The sequence below is a fragment of the Crinia signifera genome, chromosome 11 (genome assembly GCF_055691185.1).
Source record: "Crinia signifera chromosome 11, ASM5569118v1, whole genome shotgun sequence".
NCBI classification, from domain to species: Eukaryota; Metazoa; Chordata; class Amphibia; order Anura; family Myobatrachidae; genus Crinia; species Crinia signifera.
In genome coordinates, this window is record NC_139227.1 from 42,483,646 (window position 1) to 42,507,166 (window position 23,521).

General features: G+C 45.9%; 1 protein-coding gene across 9 annotated transcripts in view; it reads right to left on the minus strand.

Moving 5' to 3' along the window:
* Positions 1 to 23,521, minus strand: part of ZNF536 (zinc finger protein 536) — a 557,864-nt gene that overhangs the window by 453,050 nt on the left and 81,293 nt on the right. For all 9 annotated transcript variants that reach the window (XM_083163799.1, XM_083163804.1, XM_083163798.1 and 6 more), the window contains exons 2-3: positions 20,857 to 20,926; positions 17,729 to 17,813 (exon numbers count right to left, since the gene is read on the minus strand). The gene's annotated coding sequence lies outside the window, so the exon portion shown is untranslated. The remainder of the gene's footprint in view (positions 1 to 17,728; positions 17,814 to 20,856; positions 20,927 to 23,521) is intronic.

Sequence of the window (23,521 nt, forward strand, 5' to 3'; positions counted from 1 at the left end):
CTTCTAGTGCCTAACATGTTTTCACCCTCAAGTAGAAATCACAAGAAGACCCACATTCCGGCAAGACGATTTCCAAACAGAAATTAGCCAAAAAGGAGAGAAAAAAAAATCAGAGAAAAAAGGAAAATCAAACTTATGGGGGGAAAAATGCATTTAATTAGCGTTTAAATTAAGTAGCAAACGGCAAGTAAAACGAAGGCAGAATTACGTCTCATTTCTAATGCGCTTTGTGCTCTTTACAAAAGGTATTCTGCATTTGCTGTTCTAATCCCATAACTACAATGTACAATATTTACATTTCTGTCTTGCTCCTATCAGGAACGATGACCTATATATGTCATTTGAAGGAGAGCTTCTGCCTTCTGAAAGCTGTAATCAGCATGCATTTTAAGACAACAGCAACCCAGCAATAATAAACACAAAGTCTTTATTTTCCATCTGAATAAGAGTCTATTATCCCGGAGCAGGTGAAGGGAGAGGAGCCATTTTGTCGGCCCCTCGTCTGTGGCTTCCATTAGACGATGGCTTCGACAAATGAGTTTATGAAATATGATGCTCGAGTTACAACTCTAAGTGAGATGGGCGATGGATTAATACTGAACGTGACATTAACTGTTCCTGACTGAAAGCAGCTGTTGGGTTTTTCAAAGGCTTGTTTCTCCTCATAGGGTGCTTGTGTGGGTTGTACACAACCCATATTTAGATGCAGACAATATTTTGCCTTGGTGTACGACTGGTAAATACTGTAAACACCAGAACGTGAACATCCGCTACTGAGATATTTATGGGGCACATTTATCAACGAGGGATAAAACTTGTGAGTGAGACAACGCGTTGCTTATGATAAATTGTGTTCCGGACAATCAGCTCCCCACTGCCATTTTTCAAACGCATGATAGTTGGGAGCTGAACACATGACAGATTGGAGCTGATTGGCAAGAGAACCATTTATTATTTATTTTGTCACTCATAATGAGTTTATCATTCGATGATAAATAAGCCTCTATGTTGTCAGATAACAGAAAGAAGGATATGAGCTGTTGGGTCAAGTCCGCAGAACGAATCTGGAGCATGACCGTTTAGATGCAGGCTATCATTGTATGTATGGTGTGGAATAAAGAAAATACAGTATTTGGCGGACCATTTTTGGCACCAACCTCATATCACTATTTTCTTAACATTAAGATTCTCTGATTGGCCAATTGTCGATCTGCCCCCTCCCACTCTAGAGTTGCCTAAACATGAACACCCAAGCAATTGGATGAGCTGAAATACTCTGTACTGCTGCTAACATGTGACTGCCTTGGCTGGCTACTGGTGGATCTAGACCCCATTAATCCATCTATGATTTTGTATGCAAACCTAAAAATGATTTACATTGCCATGAACTGTTCTCCGAAACCAGCAATATTCTAGTTATGTTGGCTCAGCCAATGTGAGAGTTTTCATCTAGATGAATGTTATGACTGACGTGTGGAAAGCAGGTCTATTTACTAAGCCTTGAAAAAGAGAGAAAGTGGATGGAGATAACGTAATGGCCAATCAGCCCCCAACTGTCATTTTTCAAATACAGCTTGTAACATTGCACTTAAGAGCTGATTGGCTCCGCCCACTTTATCTCTCCCCAAGGATTAGTATATATTCTTAGGTCACCTGTTTGTGAAAACTGCACTGCAGGTGGGGCTGATGTAACATGTGCATAGAGAGTTAAGAGTTAGAGATGGGTGTTACATTGTTTCTGTGCAGGGTAAATACTGGCTGCTTTATTTTTACACTTCAATCTAGATATCAGTTTGAAGTACAAACCCCACCCAAATGTAACTATCTATGCACATGTTACAATGTTACATCTGCCCCCCCCCCCCCCCTGCAGTGCACATGGTTTGGTCCAATAGAGAGAGATTTTGCCTTTGCGAGTGAACCAGAATAATCCCCTTTGTCTGTTGTCACTATTTTATGCACGTAACCATCCTGGACATGCCCAGAATGACATCACAGCTCACAATGACATCACATTAGCCACACCCTAAAGCTATTGTACTGGCAGTCGAATAAAAGGAGCAGACTAGATGGGCCAAGTGGTTCTTATCTGCCGTCAAATTCTATGTAGCACACATAAATAAGACATAAATGGAAAATAACAAATATATCGCATTACAGTCCAGTTAGGGCAGAAACCTCTGTCCAGATACAACGTATTGCTTCTGCGCCTCCATGATGGTGAGATTCCTGGATTGGGTTTACAAACATTGACTTCTGAGACACTTGTATATCACCCAAATGGCAACGCTGTCAGTTATACACAGGGGGGGCGGGGGGTTATTCAAAAAAGTGTGACAGTCATTAGCGTTTTTAGTGACATTCATTTAAATGTCCATTAACCAGCACTCACATCTATCATGGATTAGCGGGTATCCCCCAGAGTGGGGTGGCAGCTTCCCAAAGTGGCAATAAATTCTCATCTGACATCGATAAATCTCATCCAATATTTGGCAATGGTTTTGGAGATGCGTCTGCTGAGAATATAGAATGCATCTCACTGTCCCCGGGTCTCTAAGTGACACCCGCATGGGCACAAGCAGCCAGATTTCATTAACCAGTTTGGTGCCATTTCTCCTGCCACCGAGAACGTTCTGTGCAGAGATAATATCAATTCCTTAGTGACTGCAGAAGTACAGAGAGATAACTGCACGTGTTCAGGTAGGGGGGATTCCATGCACCTAGGCCGGCAGAAATCCACATGCTCTGAATCATAAAGAATTCTAATTACCAGCCCTCAAAATTACTGAACAACACATTTTGGGGTACTTGTGTATTTTGGCGGCGCCCCCGAACGAACAGATCGCATCGCATGCCATGCACCCGATGGCATACGATGCGACGCGACGCGATTTTGACCCCCTATACGACCAAAAATAGTATAAAGGGTGCTTTTGAGCACCCAAATGGGTGCTTACAATGTTAAATGCACCCCCACGCCACTCCCCCACTATAAACGTGAACCAAAAGTGTGGCGAGCGCAGCGAGCCCGCGAGGGGCGGCAGTACGCGTTCTACGACCTTTTCATACCCCCACTATCCACGTCGGCGTGGAGTTGAGAATAGAATAGTGTGGCGAGCGCAGCAAGCCACCGAGCCCGAAGCGTGGCGAGCGCAGCGAGCCCCGCGAGGGGACGCGGATACCTTCACAGGTAAACGCGTCCCTTCGCGCGCTTCACAGGTATCCGCGTCCCCTTGCGGGGCTCGCCGCGCTCGCCACGCTTCGGGCTCGGTGGCCGACGTGGATAGTGGGGGTATGAAAAGGTCGTAGGACGCGTACCGCCGCCGCTCGCCACGCTTCGGGTTAACGTTTATAGTGGGAGGGTGGCGTGGGGGTGCATTTAACATTGTAAGCACCCATTTGGGTGCTTAACATTGTATAAGCACCCATTAGGGTGCTTATACAATGTTTAATCGCATCGCATCGTATGGCATCGTATGCCATGTACAATGGCATACAATTTCAAAATTGTATGCCATCGTGCACTATCGTACGATATCGCGTCGCATCGCATACCATCGTATGCGTTATGGTATGCGATGCGATGGGCGCCGCCAAAATACACAAGTACCCATTTTGGGGGTTATTCTGGTTGATTCGCAAGGCTACGAATTCGCAGCCTTGCGAGTCCACCAAACCCCTCCCCTAGCCGCCTCCCATTCGCAAGGCAAATTCGCACGTAGGGGGCCAACAACCATTCACAGCCTGGTGGGATCCGCCCTCATCATTCGGTAGTTACGGGCCGTGATGTAAGCTGGCCGGCCCCCGCCTGTCCGTCGTGCCTCATTAGCATGAGAACACCCATGAAACGCTTGGCGTTTCCATATGGCAATAGGGCAGCCCGCTGCCCCACGGCCCTCTCCGCCCCCGCCCGCAAGGTTGCTTGCATGCACCTGGTGAACAATCTGGTGGCCGTGGCCACTTAACCACCACAGACACGCAAAACACTTTAATTCTCCCATAGAGGTGAGGAGGAGCATAAGCCGTTTATTATACAGGATGATCTCTAGAACTTTATTATTATATACGTTTCCGATGGGATCACTTTGTCTGCAGCATTTTTGCACTATGATGTCTACAAAGATGTTACATTATTGCTGTTTATACTGTCTACATTAAGCCGCAACATGGATTATTTATCATTTTCAGTCTGAACTAGCTGATGTGCCCGTTTCAACAAGGCACAAATTTGCCGGGCGGAACATTGTACCCCTTTTCATCACCTTATGAGTACAATTTGAAAATATCCCTTCCTAGTGGGTGGCTGCAAATAACTGTCCCAGTTTCCAGACCACACAGCAGGTCAAATGACCCAGGTCACCCAGGAGGAGCACAGAGAGAGTTTTCCAACTGTCACACTTTCCAGAGCATATTGGTGATGCACTCTGATTGGCCGGCGGACGGATTGCCACATAACTCTAAAGCGAAGCAGCCAATTACAATGCCAATATTTTTCTTCTTATCTGCAGACCAAGAACCTTAAGTTGGTATAGGATGTTCCCTGCGCAGGAAATGGTATAATAAAAATAATACACTCATAAAGTTGTCATTCTGATATGAATGTATATATATATATATATATATATATATATATATATATATATATATATATAGAAAGAGAGAGAGAGAGAGGCATTGTAATATGTTCTCTTGGATTTAGAGACACATTACACCAGAGGTTCTCACACTCCGCCATACCAGTCCAGATGTTATGGATATCCATGCTTGAGCACTGTTACCTTAGGGCCAGATGTACTAAGCTTGAAAAGTGATAAAATGGAGAGTGATAAACAGCCAGCCAATCAGCTCCCCCCTCTGTCTATCTCTTCACTGTCTCCCCATTCCTTTCCGGGATCTCTTTAAACTCCTCACCACCACCTACAAGGCTCTCTCCTCCTCCACCACTCCGTACCTCTCTTCACTGATCTCTATCCACACTCCCTCCCGTCCTCTTCGCTCTGCCGCCGACTCACCTCTCACCTACACCTCCTCCCACTCCCGTGTCCAAGACTTCTCTCGCGCTGCCCCCCAGCACTGGAAAAACCTCCCACCACCCATCAGGCTTTCTGATTCCCTTACCTCCTTCAAGCGCTCCCTCAAAACCCACTTCTTCCGACCAGGGGCGGATTTAGGGAGGAGGGCGCCCCTAGGCACAACAATAATGTTTACTAAGTAGGACAGTTTATAGGGGCAGTATCTGCATGTCCTATCCATTTACACTCTATTTAAGATGGAATATAGTACAGTACAGTGGATATTTTGCAGTTATTGGTACATTTTGGGCTGACAGTACTATCACAGGCATCCAAGTGCCGCCCCCAAACATGTGCCGCCCCTAGGCCGGTGCCTCACGTGCCTAATGGGAAATTCGGCTCTGCTTCCGACTAGCCTATTCCTCCTCCTCCTAACCTCTTTTGCTCCTCCTATCCTGCCTATCCTACCCCTCCATCCGTTCCTACTTATCCTATTGTTTTTCGGTCATCCACCCGCCTCCTTTTAGTATGTTGACTCTTATGAGTAGGGCCCTCCTTCCTCACGTACTCACCCTACCTCTTTACCTCACCATTGCTCCTGTACTGTTCTTCCCTTCCTCTACTTCATCTTCAGTCTCCTCGACTATTTCAATACCTACTTCAGAACTGATGCTGATTTTAGTTCTACCAGCTATACCCCTATTTATGCTGTATTTTATCAACACACCCTGTACGTTACCTTGTAATTTGTTTTTTGTTTGCTATGTACGGCGCTGCGGACACTTTGTGGCGCCTTATAAATACACTTACTACTACTACTACCTGTCATGTCACAGGCTGTGTTTGAAAAATGACAGGTAGGAGCTGATTGGTTGGCTTAGTACATCTCGCCCTCAGTATCTAAAGGTGCCCACAGACGCATCGATCCCGGCGTGCGTTCTGTGCTTAACTAACACACATACAGTAGCATCGCATCGTATGCCTTGTGCATGCGATGTGCATGCGATGCGATGCTATGTGATAAAAAGCTAGTACAAAAAGTATGTGCAGCACATACTTTTTGTACTGTGCGATGAGGTGCCGCGGGAGCGCGCACCCCATCGCATAGCATCGCCGGGATCGGTGCGTGTGTGGGCACCATTAGACAAATTGATATTATCACCTGTGTTCAAGCGTGGATATTCTTAAAACCTTGTGTTAAATAGTGGAGTTTGGAAGCAAGCACAAATAATAAATCTACAAAACATACAGTATATTTCAGATGTAACTCTAACCTTAAGTACTAAGGGGCAGATAAATCAAGGGCGAGGGCAAGAGCCAATGATCTGCATCCAAGGGCCATGATAATAAAAGAAAGTAACTTTGTATCTAGAACAAATCATGCTGCAAATACATAAATAAATTAATACCGTATATACAGTGCCTTGCAAAAGTATTCCCCTCCCTTGGCTTTTTACCTATTTTATTACATTAAAACAGGAATGGGGAACCTTCAGCCCTTCAGTTATTGTTGAACTACATATCCCAGCATGCCATGCTACAGTTATGCTATTTAGCTATGCTAACTCTGTTGCAGGGCATGCTGAGATGAGTAGTTCACCAACAGCTGGAGGGCCGATGGTTTCCCATACCTGCATTAAACCTAATTCAAATTTTATTTTTTTTATCTGAATTGTATGTGATGGATCTGTACAAAATTGTCTAAAGGCCCATACACACTGGGCGACTTTGAGCTGAAAGACGCTCAAAACAGCAGATTTGAGCGGCTTTCAGCTCAAAGACGCCCAGTGTGTGTGCCCCGGCGATGAGTGGTGAACGCTGCTGCGCGTTCCCGCATCATCGCCGGGAAAGCAGTTCATCTGTTGGTATGCAAGCCCGTCCCCTCCCCGCTGACAGCGCCGGGTAGGAGGAAAGCCGCTCAGTGTGTATGCACTGAGCGGCTTTCCCCCCAGTGATGATAGAGATCATTGCTGTCCATAAACCCTGGGAATGATCGCCCAGTGTGTTTGGACCTTATGTTGTTGAAGTGAAATGACGGTACTTGTGTATTATCTGGGGGCCCGATTTTTTCATTGCATGCCACTACTTAAGGCATGCAATGCGATGCGATGCAATGCAATGCGATTTTTCATTGTAAAGACCCGATTTTTAATTGTATAGTCAGCCATGGGTGATTTCATACCCCCACTGTCCAACTACGCATGGAGCTGATCTTCTATAGTGTGGCGAGCGCAGCGAGCCACCGAGCCCGAAGCGTGGCAAGCGCAGCGAGCCCCGCGAGGGGACGCGGATTACTTTAAATGTATTCTGTGTCCCCTCGCGGGGCTCGCTGCGCGTGCCACGCTTCGGGCTCGCCACACTATATAAAATCAACTCCATGCGTAGTTGGATAGTGGGGTCTTTACAATGAAAAATCACATTGCATTGCATTGCATCACATTGCATGCCTTAAGTAGTGCGATGCGATGCAATGCAATACAATGAAACAATCGGGCGCCCAGATATTACACAAGTACCGAAATGACAAAAATATTTATAAAAGAGAATTTAAAAAAATAAAATCTGAAAATTGGCATGTGCAGATGTATTCACCCCCTTTGCTACGAAGGTGCAACCAATTACCTTGAGAAATCACATCATTAGTGAAATGAAGTCCACCTGTGTGCAATCTAAGTGTCTTGATCTTTCAGTATAAACACACCTTTTCTGAAGGCCCCAAAGGCTGCAACACCACTAAGCAAGAGGCATCACCCCAAGAACACCATCGGATGTTTTTTTTTAGCAAAAGGGACTGGGAAACTGATTTGAGTCAAGTGAAAGATGGATGGTGCTAAATACTGGGATATTCTTGAGCAAAACCTGTTTCAGTTTACCTGTCATTTCAGACCTTCCAGCAGGACAATGACCCGAAGCATACTGCTAAAGCAACACTCGAGTTATTTAAGGGGAAACATTTAAATGTGTTGGAATGGCCTAGTCACAGCGCAGAACTCTGTCCAATTGAGAATCTGTGGTCAGCCTTGAAGATTGCTGTTCACAAGCGGAAACCATCCAACATGAAGGAGTTTGAGCAGTATTGCTTTGAGGAATAGGCAAAAATCCCAGTGGCAAGATGTGGCAAGCTCATAGAGACCTATCCAATGCTACTTGAAGCTGTAATTGCTGCAAAAGGTGGCCCTAAAAAGCATAGGCGAATCTAAGGGGAGGTCCGGGGGTACCCCGGACGACCCATTAGACCGCCGGTCGCCGCTGCACACACAATTTAAAGAAATAACAGCTGAACAGAAAGAGCTGTGAGCTGCCCGGCTGTATAGTCCCTGTCTAAGCAAAGCAGCAGCTCCGTCGATATCTTCAATGCTCCCGCTGGACCGCGAGCCAATAGGAGCTTGTGGTCTGGCAGCATATCAGGAGCGGCCACCAATACCACCAATGCCGCTCCTGATTGGCTGCCGACCGCGAGCTCCAGTCTCGCGGACCGCGAGACTGGAGCTCGCGGTCGGCAGCCAATCAGCAGCTGTATAGTCACTGTCTAAGCAAAGCAGCAGCTCAGTCGTTATCTTTAATACTCCGGCTGGACCAGCCGGAGTATTAAAGATAACGACTGAGCTGCTGCTTTGCTTAGACAGTGACTATACAGCCGGGAAGCGCACAGCTCTTTCTGCAATCCCCCTTGGCAATGAGCAATCCATGTCGCCTGCAACGAGCAAATTCACTCCCCCTTTGCAATGAGCATTTAACTCCTCCTTGGCTATGAACAATTCACTCCCTCTTAGGCAACAAGCATGTATTCCCCCTTAGCAACAAGCAATCCCCACTCCCCCTTTGCAATGAGCATTTAACTCCTCCTTGGCTATGAACAATTCACTCCCTCTTAGGCAACAAGCATGTATTCCCCCTTAGCAACAAGCAATCCCCACTCCCCCTTTGCAATGAGCATTTGACAACTCCCTCTTGGCAACAAGCATGTATTCCCCCTCGGCAACGAGCATGAAGTCCCCTTGGCATCGAGCATGAAGCCCCTGGCATTGAGCATTAAGCCCTTGGCATCAAGCAAGAACCCCCTAGCAATGAGCATGTAGGTAAGCGGCACTTATGTGTCAAATATGTAATGGGCATTACAGTTTGTTATATAGTATGTACAGGGCATCATGATGTGTGGCACAATGTGTAATTGGCATTATGGCGTGTGGCTCTATTTGTAATGGGTATTACGGAATTTGCTAAAGTGTGTAATGGGCATTACGGTGTGTGATCTAATGTGTAATACCACGCCCCTTTTTGTGACAACACGCCTCATTTCCATGAGGCCACGCCCCCTTTCGCAGAGCGGCTATGCCGCGCAAAGGTCCCACCTACTTCAGTATTTGGATCTGCGACCACCCATTACCATATTTCTAGCTTTGCCTATGCTACAAAGTACTGACTTTAGGGAGGTGAATACTTAGGCATGCTAAAGTTTTCTGTCATTGTGTCCTATTTATTGTTTGCTTCACAATACAATGTGTGTGTGTCTGCGTGTTTTGTGTTTTGAGTAAATATTGGCTGTTTTTGCATTCAGCCCACAATTACTGGACAGCTTTATTTTTACACGACTAGTTAGGTCTGAATTTGGACACGCCCCCTCCCAAATCTAGCTCTGCAATCAGCCCCTGTATGGGCATTGTAAAAGATATAAGGGCTCCCCATACTACAGTATTACACTATACCTTTTGGTTTACTTCTTTAATAAAAAGAGAAGAGAGGTCATCTGTCTTGTGGTTCTTTTTGCTTTTTACTTTCCGCGCACATATCCACCTTGGAATTAATCAGCCCTGCACACTGTCAATATTCGTTCCAATGCGCAGACTATGCCGGTAATATTTATAGTCTAGGCAAAAAAATACTAAGATCCATACTCGAGGTTAATAGATAAATTGATATGCGCATAGAACACCATAAACAAAAGATACTAATATATGACAGAAAGCTCGATACGAGCTCAATCAGAGAATAAATATGGATTTCACGATATGCCCGGACTCTGAAAGCGAAGTTCTAATCATATCAGCTCTGCAATTTTAAAAAATAATAAATGGAAGAGGAGGGGAGATAGGCTTGAAATAAACGCATATTGTTAAGAAAATTGTGTCGCTTCCATATGAGAAACAGCGCCTGGCACTTGGTGGAATGAACGGAAAGACGTCCGCGGTGTGACAGATCCGCCGTTGTCGCTATTATGTGCCTTGTTGAGATTTTATATCTGTACCAGATCTTGTAGCTTTTTATTTTCTTTGGAAAGGTAAATATAGGATGGTGATAAATCATGTAGTAGGAACCAGTTACTAAAACACTGGAGATGAGCGGATTTCTTCTTCGATGCATTACAGGTTGAGTATCCCTTACCCGAAGTGCTCGGGACCACAAGCATCTTGGATAAGGGTTTTTTATGGTTTTTGGAATAATTTTGTTTAACATACTTACCTGGTCCCCTGGTGGTGCCCCGATGGTCCACCTGCGTCCACGGCGGCCTTCAGGATCCTCTTCAGCGATCCCAGGGGGGCATTGCGTGAGTTTGCAGGCGCGCTGGTGACGTCACGGCTCGCCTGCGCACTTGCGCAATGCACCACCGGGACCGGAAATGCCGCTGAAGAGGATCCTGAAGCCCACCGTGGATGCTGGGGGATGTGGTAAGTATAAAAGAAGGGCCGGAGGGGGTATGGGAAACAAAAAAAAAATGAAATATTCTGAAAATCCATGTTTTTTGGAATATTTCGGTTTTTGGATACATGGATACTCAACCTGTATTGGCTTCTGCCGTACAGGGTCCTCTCAGCACTGATTAAGGAATACATGTATCCAACCTACTAATATTGTATTTACCCAAACTTTGCCATTTTTATACTAAAATACAACTCAGTGTAGCCTCATCTCGTGGTGAAGTGTAATCGGACATTGGAACTGTCAAGTATAATAACCATCCTGGTTTCTGACGGTCCAGCGAGCGAGCAAAGTGTTCAACAGTGGAGGGTTACGAAATCCTGTCTTATTGGCTATTTCCTTCCCATGCATGTGGCATCTATTCACGGAAGAGGGACTGGGGGCTTGCCCAGCAGCTGACGAAAACAAGTCAACATTGGGCAAATTTAATGGTCAGGCTCCCCCCTCATGTCAGAGGCCATTTCAATGCCGCTAAACCACCAAAGAAGATCCAGCCCCCACCACCACCACTGACAAGACAAATTGCTGTCCTTTATCATCGCATGCTCCCAGCCCTCCCCGCATACACCTATTGCAAAATATTATAAATCATAATCATGGCAAAAAATAAATAAATAAATCACTGGCCTTATCTGGCTGTGCTGCCCCTCAGCATGTGCATCAATTGCCAAGTGGGACATCCACTACTGTGGTGTACGTGACATTTCCCATGAGGCCACAACTCCTAGTTGTGAGGCCATGATCCTTACCTTTGGCATACGCGTGGGTCCTCCAAAAGTTGTGAGGTTTGACCAAGTGGAGCTTCCGCACTTGGGAAGTGAAGGCCAGACTTGGCACTGTACCAGTTGGGAGCTCCACCCCAATCTGTCCTTAACTCCGCAGCCAAGCTTATCTCTCCCGCCGCTCTACTTCAGCCACTCCCCTTCAACAAAATCTGCACTGGCTCCCATTCCCCTACAGAATGCTCCTCAAACTCCTCACACTCACATACAGGGCCATCACTAATTCCACTGCTCCATATATCTCCAACCTCATCACCATTCATACTCCCTCCCGCCCTCTACGGTCGGCCGATGACTGTCGCCTCTCCTCCGCCCTGATCACTGCTTCCCATGCTAGAGTTCGGGACTTTGCCTGTGCTGCACCCCTTCAGTGAAACGCACTCCCTCGCTCCATTTGACTCTCCCTGACTTTGCAAAGCTTCAAACAGGCACTGAAACCTCACCTGTTCATCAAAGCGTACCCTTCCGCTGCATAACTTAGTTCTGAGGCTGGTTCTCTGACCCCCTGCCTCATGCCTTGTCCATCTCTGCCTGCTTACATCCTGCCATCAAGTACCTCTCACCTGCTTACACCTCATGTAATCGGTCTGTCTCCCCTTCCTACTAGATTGTAAGTTCTCCAGAGCAGGGCCCTCTTCCCTCCTGTTGTCAAAGCCCTCTTCTCTTCACATTTCACTCACAGCTCTCTCATACTCACACACGGGCCCTTATTCAGGTTGATTCGGTCAGACAGGAATTCACATGGGGGACCAATGCTTTGCGTATATGCATGCACAGCAGCATTTCTGTGCATGTGCATATGCTGGGAGCGTGCAAACTCGGCGCAAAATCTGTTCGCCGAGTGCATGTTCCCTGCCTTTCGAGCGGGGGGGGGGGGGGGGGTGTAGAGGGGTGTGGGGTTCTGGCCTAGGCCCGCCCCGCTAAAGTTTCTGCTCAGCGTGTCTGGAGTACCTGTCAACTGGTACACGTTCTTCTCACAGGTAATATATACACTCTGCTGATCCAGATGTTCTCGTTAATATACTTGCCGCACAGACTTTAACGTGAGCACACCTACAGCTGACGATACTAAATTTCATTACACGCGATCAGCGAGGGGCTGGGAGAGCTATACAAAACAGTAATCCCGTCTTTCAGCACAAATGTTATAGGAAGCTATGAATTTGGTGGATGTGAATGGGATGTTGGGACATGTTTTACTAAGGTATTATAATGGCAGCCTATTATTAGATCACATTAATCATTACTGTGCCAAAGGCACTGACAGTCTCGCTGAATACGATTGAAAGGGTGGTAATGGATATAAATTACCCATTGTGTGATAAAAGGATTTTTACTAAGAAGGTGAGAATAAAACAGCAAATTCAAATCTGACTGCGGCATAAAAACCCGAAAATAAAAGTAAGTCAGACTCAGGGAAATCCACATATTTGGGAGGTAAGCAGTTTTTAAACAAGGTGGTCATCAGGCATATATATTGTGTACTATGCAAAATGAATTTGCCGATGCACAGTGCTATCAGGTTGGTGCAGCAGCCGGTTCAATACGGGAAGTGATTTTCCAGACGGCAAAATCTCCTTAGCACGGTGACATTCTGTGAAGTGACAGGACAAAACGCTCCTTGCCTCCCTGCCACCTACTCTGAAATCATTCCTGCAGTGGAGAGAGTATTTATCTCCGTCCCCCGTCCCTTCGTCTGCATCCTTCTCGCACTTCTAACTTTCAAGTTCAACTGAAATGTCTCCGCAAATCTGACATCGTTTAGCGGACATGTTAACTACAGCAAAACGCAAGAGCCAAATGAGATCAAGTAATGAGTTTGCAGCTTTCAGTTCACCCTCATGACAGGTGCGCTGCACTCGTCCCCCGGAACATACTCAGTGCTTTATATAGCAACATGAGACTACATTTTACAGGGGTTGTAAACTCTGTAGCGAGAAAAAAAAAAAAAGGCCCAACTAATTATTATGCTTTTTTTTCTTGCCGTAAGCATTTACCTGGGTCCTGAAACTGATAGTAGAAAATCGCATGGCTCGCTATTCAATATTCAGACGTTGTTTGCCTTCTCTTCCCCATAATCCCTTTATCTCCTCCCAAAGATCTTCTGTCAGTCTAATTGAGGTGGGATAATCCTCTCATAATACAATGGCTTGGGAGCGTGTCCTAGTGTCAAGAGATATAGGCGGCATTGCTGGGGGCACGGCCGGGACCGGGAAGGTCAGAGTGTACGACAGAGAGCGGGCAAAGAGGCGGCGGGCGCTACCCCCCTGAGAGGTCTCATACTGTCTGCACAGAGAGATAACGTGAAATGCTTTTAGCATGTACATGTACTTATTCCTCTGCGCTCGGCACAGTCAGAGAAAAGCAATCTGTAGAGGTTACAGCCCAAGTTGGAGAGCAGATACAGATTAGTGCAGAAGACTTCATTACAGGGTGGAAGAGCGGCAGAGTGGGAACTCTGTGCGAAGGCTGCTGGGTCAGTATGGTATTGGGTATGTTGGTTAGACTTTGCAGGAATATAAATGACATTTGCCGCTAATTTTCCACCAATTTTAGTGTGGAATGAATGTGCGGCAGCTGTCAATACGGGAGCAGTTAATATTTACTAACCATGCTGTAAGGCACGTGCCTAGGGGTGACACCTGCTGGGGGTAGATCAGAAAGAAGCCCCCCCCCCCCACACCTTTCACCCAAATCCACTAAAGAGGTTGTAGGTGGCAATTTGAGTGCACGAGGTTGATGGTACCGGCCTATGTGCTGTATGCTGGGGGGGCTACAGCTTCAGGACGGAAGAGTCCCGAAGGCTACAGGGGGAAGAGTCCGATCCAAAAGTGACACTATAATGATGTCTATACAGAGCCAGCTCTGCACCTATAATTACCAGCCCTGACTGCTGAGGCCAATAATATTTGGCCCAGGGGCGGCTCGAGTCCTAGATTCGTCCATGCTTAGTGCTGCAAGAACATATGGGCCTGTATCCCGCATCTCAGGTGTTATTGCATAACGGGACATTTTCATCTCAGAAAAAGGTTTTAATTGAATAGCCCAATAATGAAATTGTTCCAAATCACACTATCAGACCATTTTTGTTTTTTGGGGAATAGGAATTATCGAGTCTAATCGGCCTATGACTCCTAGAGCATACCTCCCAACATGACCCATTCCAGGAGGGACACATGGCTCTGTTCCTGGACTTCCTTGCCAGTGGCAGTTGCAGATGTGAGGCTGTAGCGCACTCCAACCTCTGCAACTGCCGTTGGAAAGGAAGACCAGGAACAGAGCCTTGTGTCCCTCCTGGAATGGGTCAAGTTTGGAGGAATGCTAGGGGGTTAAGTGAATGTTTAGCGCTTAGTTGTTTTTTATATTTACTATACAAGTTGTTGTCATGTGTATCCCAATTGGGTTTGCGTGTAATAGATGTACAGTATTTAGATAGACAGTCAATAGACGCACAATCCATAATGCTGACGACTTTTTTGAGATCCTGGGATTTATCAATACAGGGAGAAGCGCTAAATATAACTGAAGGATACTAGCGCTTTTAAGTTCTGATATTCTACATTATTCTCTTGCTAAACATCCATTTGCATGCGTGCAGGGAAATCGGCGTGCAGGGTGGGCGTTTGTGCGGGCAGAGCATAGAATTTTGCAGCTTTGAATGTCAACCGGAATAACCCCTTTATCACATGTCACTTTTAAAAAACAGCCACTCACCCGATAGTGAGTGGCCACTCGCCGCACTGAAACCACTGAAGAAGCTGTACAGTAGTTGGTTCCTTGAATGCACGCGGTGCGGTAGAGGTCAGGGGTTGTGACTTATTTGCTGTATACTGGGGGCCCACAGCATCAAAACCAGGGGGTTGAGCCTGACCCCAAAGTGACACTATAACGATGTCTATACAGAGCCGGCTCTGCACCTATGCGGTTTCAGATGTGCATGCGAAGCAAAACAAAGCAAGCAACCGGGCAAAACAATGGAGGTGCGGCAGATGAAACAGGTGCAGAGAGAATTAGATTTGACATTGGTTATCTTCAAACCAAAATCTCAATGGCAGTGTAAAAATAAAGCTGTAATATTTGTGGGCTACATGCAAAAGCAGCTATTATTTACTCTGCACAGAAAACATATGAATATCGTTGCTCCCCTGGCATAGCAGCATGGTTTCTTTCACACACAAAGAAACATGCTATTTTTGCTTTATTTACAACACAGGTTCTCAAACTCGATCCTCAGGACTCCACACAGGGCATGTTTTCCAGGTCTCCTCACAGAATCACAAGTGAAATAATTAGCTCCACCTCTGGATCTTGTAAAATGTGTCAGTGAGTAATGACTGCACCTGTGCACCTGCCAGGTGACCTGGACAACGTGAACTGTGTGGGGTCCTGAGGACCGAGTTTGAGGACCCTTGACTTACAAATCTAAATCAGCCCCCCTATGCATAACGGAGGGGAACGTAATACATTGCCTTTTGACAGTTGGACTAATTCGGACCTAATTGCTGGACATATTTGTTCTCAAAATGGACAAAACCATGCAGCACTGCAGGTGGGGCAGATGTAACATGTGCAGAGAGTTAGATTTGGGTGAGTCATTGTGTTTCTGTGCAGGGTAATTACTGGCTGCATTATTTCGGCAAGTCAATTTAGATATCAGTTTGAACACACCGCACCCAAATCTAACTCTCACATGTTACATCTGCCCCATCTGCAGTGCAGCATGGTTTTGCCCATTTTGAGAACAAGTTTGCCCTCGATCAGGACCGAATTAGGCCCAGTGTACTGTGACTTCACAGTGGCCCTGTGAATGTGGCCCGCAGAGTATAAGGGAAGCGTTTCCTCATCACACAAATGTGTAATACACACAATAACCACTTTTCTGCCAGGACGAAGACGCAGAGAGATATTAATCATGTTTATTCTTGGTCCATTTATCAAGAGCCCATTGTAACACTGATAGAGCTGTATAATCGGGATGGATACAGAATACAATGTAACTAGCAGACAGTGAAGATGATGTGACATGAAAGATGAAGATTACACAGTCACTACATGGAGATAATGGCTAGGAGGTGCTGAGCGGGAACCGTTGAGGTTATGGTCTGAGTAGACTGAAGGGGAGATACTGTAAATAGAGCGTGTTGTAAAGCTGAACCTTCTATGGCAATGGCTGTTGGGCTTGGCTATATTGTGACTTGTATCACCCAAGCCTAGGGATGGCCATCGTTGCCATGGCCATCGATGGCTGCCATCGATGGCAATTCTGCAACAGGTCATCGATAGTGCTAAACTATGCAATGGATGACATCAATATTTTTACATATCGATGGTCATCCATTGTGTTTGATTGATTGGCCTGTGGGCTAATCAAAACACGGGGGCGGGGCTTCGTGGGTGTCAGGGGGCAGAGCTATGCTCCGTGTCCCGGCACTTTAAAAAAAAAGCAAAACATCGTTTTGCTGTTCCATCGATGGAGGGAAACCATCTGGTTCTCCCCCATCGCTGGCAAAAGTATTCGACATCGGCCATGAACCATCGATGATTTCGAATCATCAATGGTCGATGGCCATCCCTACCAAAGCCCAAACTGACATTATTTTGACACCCTAGGCCACAGGTCCTCAGGACCCCACACAGTGCATGTTTTGAAAATGTGTCAATGAGTAATGACTGCACCTGTGCACCTGCCGGCTGACCTGGAAAACGTGAACTGTGTGGGGTCCGGAGGAGGAGTTTTATCTAAGCCAAGTACTCTGTTGACTCTCAATGAGTCAACACATTTATGTAAGAAGAGCCTATGTAACATGTGTAACTGTGATGGGGTCATGGCTATGTCCCTATTGGGGGGGCGTGGCTACGCAATCTCATGGTGTGTCGCATTTATGGGCGTGGCAGTAAAAGAATCTTCACTTTTATGCATGTTGTCAATTGTACATTGTCAGCAAAGAGCATCGTACAAACCTAGAGCTTGATTCGCCTTTGTTAGGAAAGCAAAAAAGCATGCAAATGTGCAAAACCATGCTGGACTGCAGGTGGGGCAGATGTAACACGTGCAGAGAGAGATAAATTTGGGTGGGGTGTTTAAACTGAAATCTAAATTGCAGCGTGAGAATATCTGTGGGCTACATGCAAAAGCAGTCAGTATTTACCATGCATAGAAACATGGCAACAAGGTTTGCTTTACTGAATGTGGCCCATAGTTCTGTAAACAGAATAATAGAATAGATTATGACTTACCAACACCTACACAGGTACAGCCTCCAACATTCAGACCTGTCTCAGGTGCGCAGCGCTGAATGCAGGTAAAACGCCGATGTTCATACTACAGGAGAGATGGGGAGAGCACTTTTACTATCGGTGTGTGGGGGAAAAGTGTCATCAGGCAGAATCAGTCATCACCCAATCAGAGGAAGAAAAATACCAGTGGGCGCCTCTTGCACACAAATAAGACAATTTATTAGATAGATATATCATACAAAGATTAATTTAAAACTAATTGGACACAGAATATACACAAAAAATGATAACAACATAAGCATAAAAAAGTTAAAAGACATGTGCAATAATGACAGCTGATTTAGTGCGGTATATAGTTACCAAGTCCCAGTGGATATTTTTCTTTCATATGCGCATATGAAGCCAGGTGCTATTGTCCCGATTTAGGAGGTAAAGATACCAGCGCTCTGTGGGAGTAATAAAAACTGTAGAATTTTCCAACAGGGTATTTGTAATCCACAGGGGGGGTTTTTGGACGGCTTTGTAGCAGCAGAAGAATAATTGATAAGCCGATGCAGTCCTCAATTGAAAAAGCTGCCGTAGCGCGGCGAAACGCGTCTTGAACAGGAGCCCTGCTGCCGCCATTGAGCCAGTGGACCTGGAGGAACCTCTCATGTATTGAGCTTCACGTTATTTAGCTTACCTCGGTCCCTGGTATTTCCTCACCAGCGCAGCAGTGGTGTGTCACCGAAGACAACACACAGCCACCACAACTTTTGCGGCACACGGCTGTCACGCTCACAGCAGAGCGCACGAGACTTCCATCCCTAAACAGCCTCCGCCCGACACAGTGTCCAGCGGCTCGTACCTGGCTGTCTGGCCGGTACAGCTGCTCTGTCACCATCGGACACTGTCAGACGCGGGGTGCATTGGCGCATTCACTTTCCCGCACTGGGATCTGCTGCAGATTATTTGCCTGCAAACAAGATTCGTGGCTGTCGTCTTCATCGACACAAAAGTGTCGACTGCATCGGCTTATCAATTATTCTTCTGCTGCTACAAAGCTGTCCAAAACCCCCCCCTGTGGATTACAAATACCCTGTTGGAAAATTCTACAGTTTTTATTACTCCCACAGAGCGCTGGTATCTTTACCTCCTAAATCGGGACAATAGCACCTGGCTTCATATGCGCATATGAAAGAAAAATATCCACTGGGACTTGGTAACTATATACCGCACTAAATCAGCTGTCATTATTGCACATGTCTTTTAACTTTTTTATGCTTATGTTGTTATCATTTTTTGTGTATATTCTGTGTCCAATTAGTTTTAAATTAATCTTTGTATGATATATCTATCTAATAAATTATCTTATTTGTGTGCAAGAGGCGCCCACTGGTATTTTTCTTCCTCTTTTAACCCTTCTTGGGGGCGGCAACCCCCTCCCAGAGGGCAGCCATTTGCACACAGCACGCACACACTAACCCACAGCGCTCGAAATATATTGTTTTCTATCACCCAATCAGAACTGCACTAAGAGATTCAATCATCGGCTGAATTTGTGGGGGGATGTGTTCATGTAAAATGGGATTCTGGCGCCATGGGAGGGGGGGGGGGGTGGCAGAGTGTGACAGGGAACAACAAAAGGTGACAGGGGCAGCAGTTGGACCCTTAGTCCTCACCTCCTACACCAATACCTGTCCCCTCTAACTTCAGCTACACATCACACTTTTGCCATCATTTATATTATCTGTGCTTTTGGTCATTGCCGTCATATCATCGGCCACAGCTGTTTATTTCCATTGCCTGTGACTATTAGACCAAGCTGCCTTCTGGTTACCACTGTATCCAATACAGAAAGCACAGTGCAAGTGTGTCACATCCCTGGGCAATGAAATGAAGCACTTGTGCCCAATGATATGACTAAATGGCTGAAGTGCACAGAGGGAATCTAGACAGACATAGGAGATCATTCTGATCTATTCTCACCATTGCAAATTCACAACGGTGGGCGATGTTGAAGGGCAGCGCATACAGTATACAGTTATGCGCATGTGCAGCCCATCTGTGCGAGCGGACGCGGCGACTTGTACAGCGCTGGCCCGTTCGCAGGGATCAGTGTGGGCTGGGAGCGCGTGGCCGCAGTTTGGGAACGCCCAGCTTTTCATGGTTGTCCCCATGAAACCTCTGGTGTTTCCCATGGTAGTTCGCCCATGACGTGGTTGCCGGGAGCGGGCAGCTTAAGTCACCGGATGTCAGCTGCCCACCCTCCTTCCGTACCAAGGCACACCATAAGTCACCAGAGAGCGACTTAGATTTGCGAATGCCTTAGAAATCATTCAATAGTCAGCGACCATCGACTGATTTCGGCCCTGCACGCAAGCTGTGAATGAATGTTTATGCTAAACATCCATTAGCATGTGCGTGGGTGAAATCGGTGTGGGTGCGGCGGGCGGGTGTTTGTGCGCATTTACTTGGCGCGCAAAGCTGTCGAATTTCACAGCTTTGCGAGTCAATCCGCATGACCCCCATCATTTGGCGATGTTGTAGGAGGCCTTGTACAAACCAATACATGAATGTCCCCTAAAGGTGTGACGCAGGTGTGTGACTACTGATAATGCATAACTGAGGGTTTATTATACGCCAGGGAAGGGACAGAATGATATATTGTCACTTCCTGCCCAGATGCTACATGACTCAATCACGGAAGCACCTAATTAATCTTTGCTTTTGTTCTGTGTGCAATGAATTCCACTTAGAAATATAATGCAAATGATCATCCATGTCGCCCCCCCTTGTACGGCTATCCCAGAACCAGGGCCTCCGTAATAAAGTGCCTCTAGATAAGGTGAGATCAAGTGTAACTAAATGTACCATTATCGTGCAGATCACAGTTTGTTTCCTATCGTCCCCTCGCTACGCTTCTCCCATTAGTCACATCAAATACAGTAAAAGGTTGGGCTGAAGGAGACTGCTTGCAACAGCGTAAAGCATTTGGGTTGGAGAGTGAGCAGCCCAGCGGGTGAAAGATATCCATTATGCAGGATAAAAAGGGCAGACAATGAAAATGCAACGCACGACTAAAGCACGATGTCGGTATAATGACACCCAAACACATGCAGTACGCATTATTCTGGCTGTGGACTCACCTGGAGATCGTGCACTAGAAGTTCAGCAGAACATTGGCTCCTGCAGGTTTACACATCACTCTGACCCGTTCTAGGAGGAAACAGGATATAGGAATAAGTACACTGTACAATGGTTGCTACAAATGTTACAGCTAGGATTTCACATTCATTTTATTATGAAGTGCAGTATTATTAAAGTGTCATGTACCAAAGGTGTAGGCCAGTGATTTTCAACCTTTTTACCTTGCGGCGCACTAAATAAGATTTTAAAATTGTTAAGGCACACCATGAGATCCCCACAGGGCAAAAGACAGTTGCCCCCACAGGAAAAAAACAACAAACCTATAGGCCCCCATATAAAAACAATCACACCGATCCCCACAGGTAACAAAAATAAAATACATTAGCCCCTCACTTGAAAAGAAGAGACCAGTAAATAACAGTTGAACTGGTGGTGGCTGTAAACTGTTTGGGCATCTCTAGATCTGGGGGCACACTTGAGAACAGCTCAAGGCCAACTAGTGTGCCACGGCACAGTGGTTGAAAAATACTGGTGTAGGCTGACGTTCCACTGAGTGAATTTATAACCGGGAAATCAGCAGGAAGCCGGTGACAACACATTGGCATGAGGTGGCTCCTGTCTCAGTAGTGGCACTACTTCCTATTAGAGAAGGGCCTGATTCAGACTTGTACACAATGTAATTTTTGTTCCCCGCAGCTCAGTGATTAGCGATCGGCTGTGCATGCATCAAAGTCGCACTGCGTCTGTGCCGCAATGGGCAGTGCTCACAAAGAGGATTTATTCGAAAACTTTAAAATTAATAGGAAAGGTCCATTTGTGGGCGCCAATGATGGTGCGGTAAATTCAACAAAGTATGTTGCGCCAGTTTTCGGGGGGGGGTCCTGCATAAAACTGCAATGCATCAGGACTAACCTAATCCTCTCCCTGAAATACAACAAACCTGTATACAACCAGTAATATTTCTACAGACACCTATACCGGTTTGTGTCTATATACTGGATATATATATATAAATATATATATATATATATATATATGCCAGTCTCCCCCTGACCTCCAGTTCTCTTCCCTCTGCCCTGTCTAGCGTGGCCAGGACAGATATTTCATTCTTCATTGGACGTAACCAGCTCTTGAAGCTATTTTAATTGACTTATAAAACATTCATAAAGATCCATCGCTTCTTAGCATCTTGCTGTAACCAGTGACTATCGCTATTTATATACCAAAGATTATTCAGGATTTTTTTTTTAAATAAAAAAAATTAATAAATCGCTAATAAGAACTGGATATCCATATATTGCAAGGATCCCAAATCTATGTCACCTCATGAATCTCTTGCTAAAGACACCCAGGACACTGATTACTGACAAGTGGGAACATGCTGTTCTAGTTTTTCATCCTCACTAAAATACATCTAACCTGGTTGCAGGTCCAACTTACAGGAAGCGAGGGAATACGTAGCAGCACAAAAGGAAATCACCCCCCGCTGTTACTTTGATTTGCTAATTTAGTAATACCTGATCATTTTACACAGGATGATGAGGTCACCAGTGCAAGCTTGCCGCTTCTGATTGGCTAATAGTGCAATGACCTCAGAAAATGATTGGTGCTTTCTTCATGGTTCGTGATTATATGATTTTATGGGAGGATTTTAGAATTGTTCTATTTTGCTCCTTTCATCCTTCAGACACGAGACGGCTGTATATACCAGAGCTGATGAGACCAGGGGCCAGATGTATCAAGCTTCAAAAAGTGATAAAACGGAGAGTCGTAAACCCAGTGGCGTAACTATAGCCCTGCAGCCCCCGCGGTGGCGGGTAGGCGCTTAGAAGGTGAGGGCGATGGGGGGCGCTGTGGGGCTATTGTTACCCGCTGCGTCTGCCCGGGACCTGCTGCAGGCGCATTAGTCTGCAGTCCCGGCTCTCCCGGCTCCTGCTGCTATAAAAAATGTGACACACAGAAAATGGCTGCCCCCATACTGCAGACAGTTTTTGAGGATGCTAGGCCTCCTCTAGCATCCTTAAAAATGGTCTGCTGTATGGAGACAGTCATTTTCTGAGTGTCACATTTTATATAGGTAGCAGGAGCCGGGAGAGCCGGGACCACAGGTCCCGGGGCAGACGGCAGCGGCATTATGTGGAGAGGTAAGGGGGTGGCAAGATTTGTGGCAGGGGGGAGGATATTTCATAGTTATGCCACTGCTTAAACCCCCAGCCAATCAGCTCCGAACTGTCATGCTACAATCTGTGTTTGATAAATGGCAGGTAGGAGCTAATTGGCTGGTTGTTTATCACTCTTAATTTTATCACTTTTTGAAGCTTAATACATCTAGCCCTATATCAATAACCTTGTGTGTACGATACTGCTGCCATATTTCTACAGGGTTCTACTTCGACACAAATGAAGATATTCAACCCCGGCAGATATTTCCACTCCTCGGAAATATCTGTCGTTTTCACGTAGAATAGATGGAATTTGATCCATTCAATGTTTTTTTTTTTTTTTTTTTAACTTTCGGAAACATTCCAAAAGTCGGTAAAGACGTGGATTGGTGAATCCACGTCTTTTCCAAAGAGACGACCGCTAATTTGCTAATTTAACGTCCGTTTCCGAGAATGCAGATTCAGCTTTTCAAAGACACTGGGGTGCCGCCCACAAACGGCC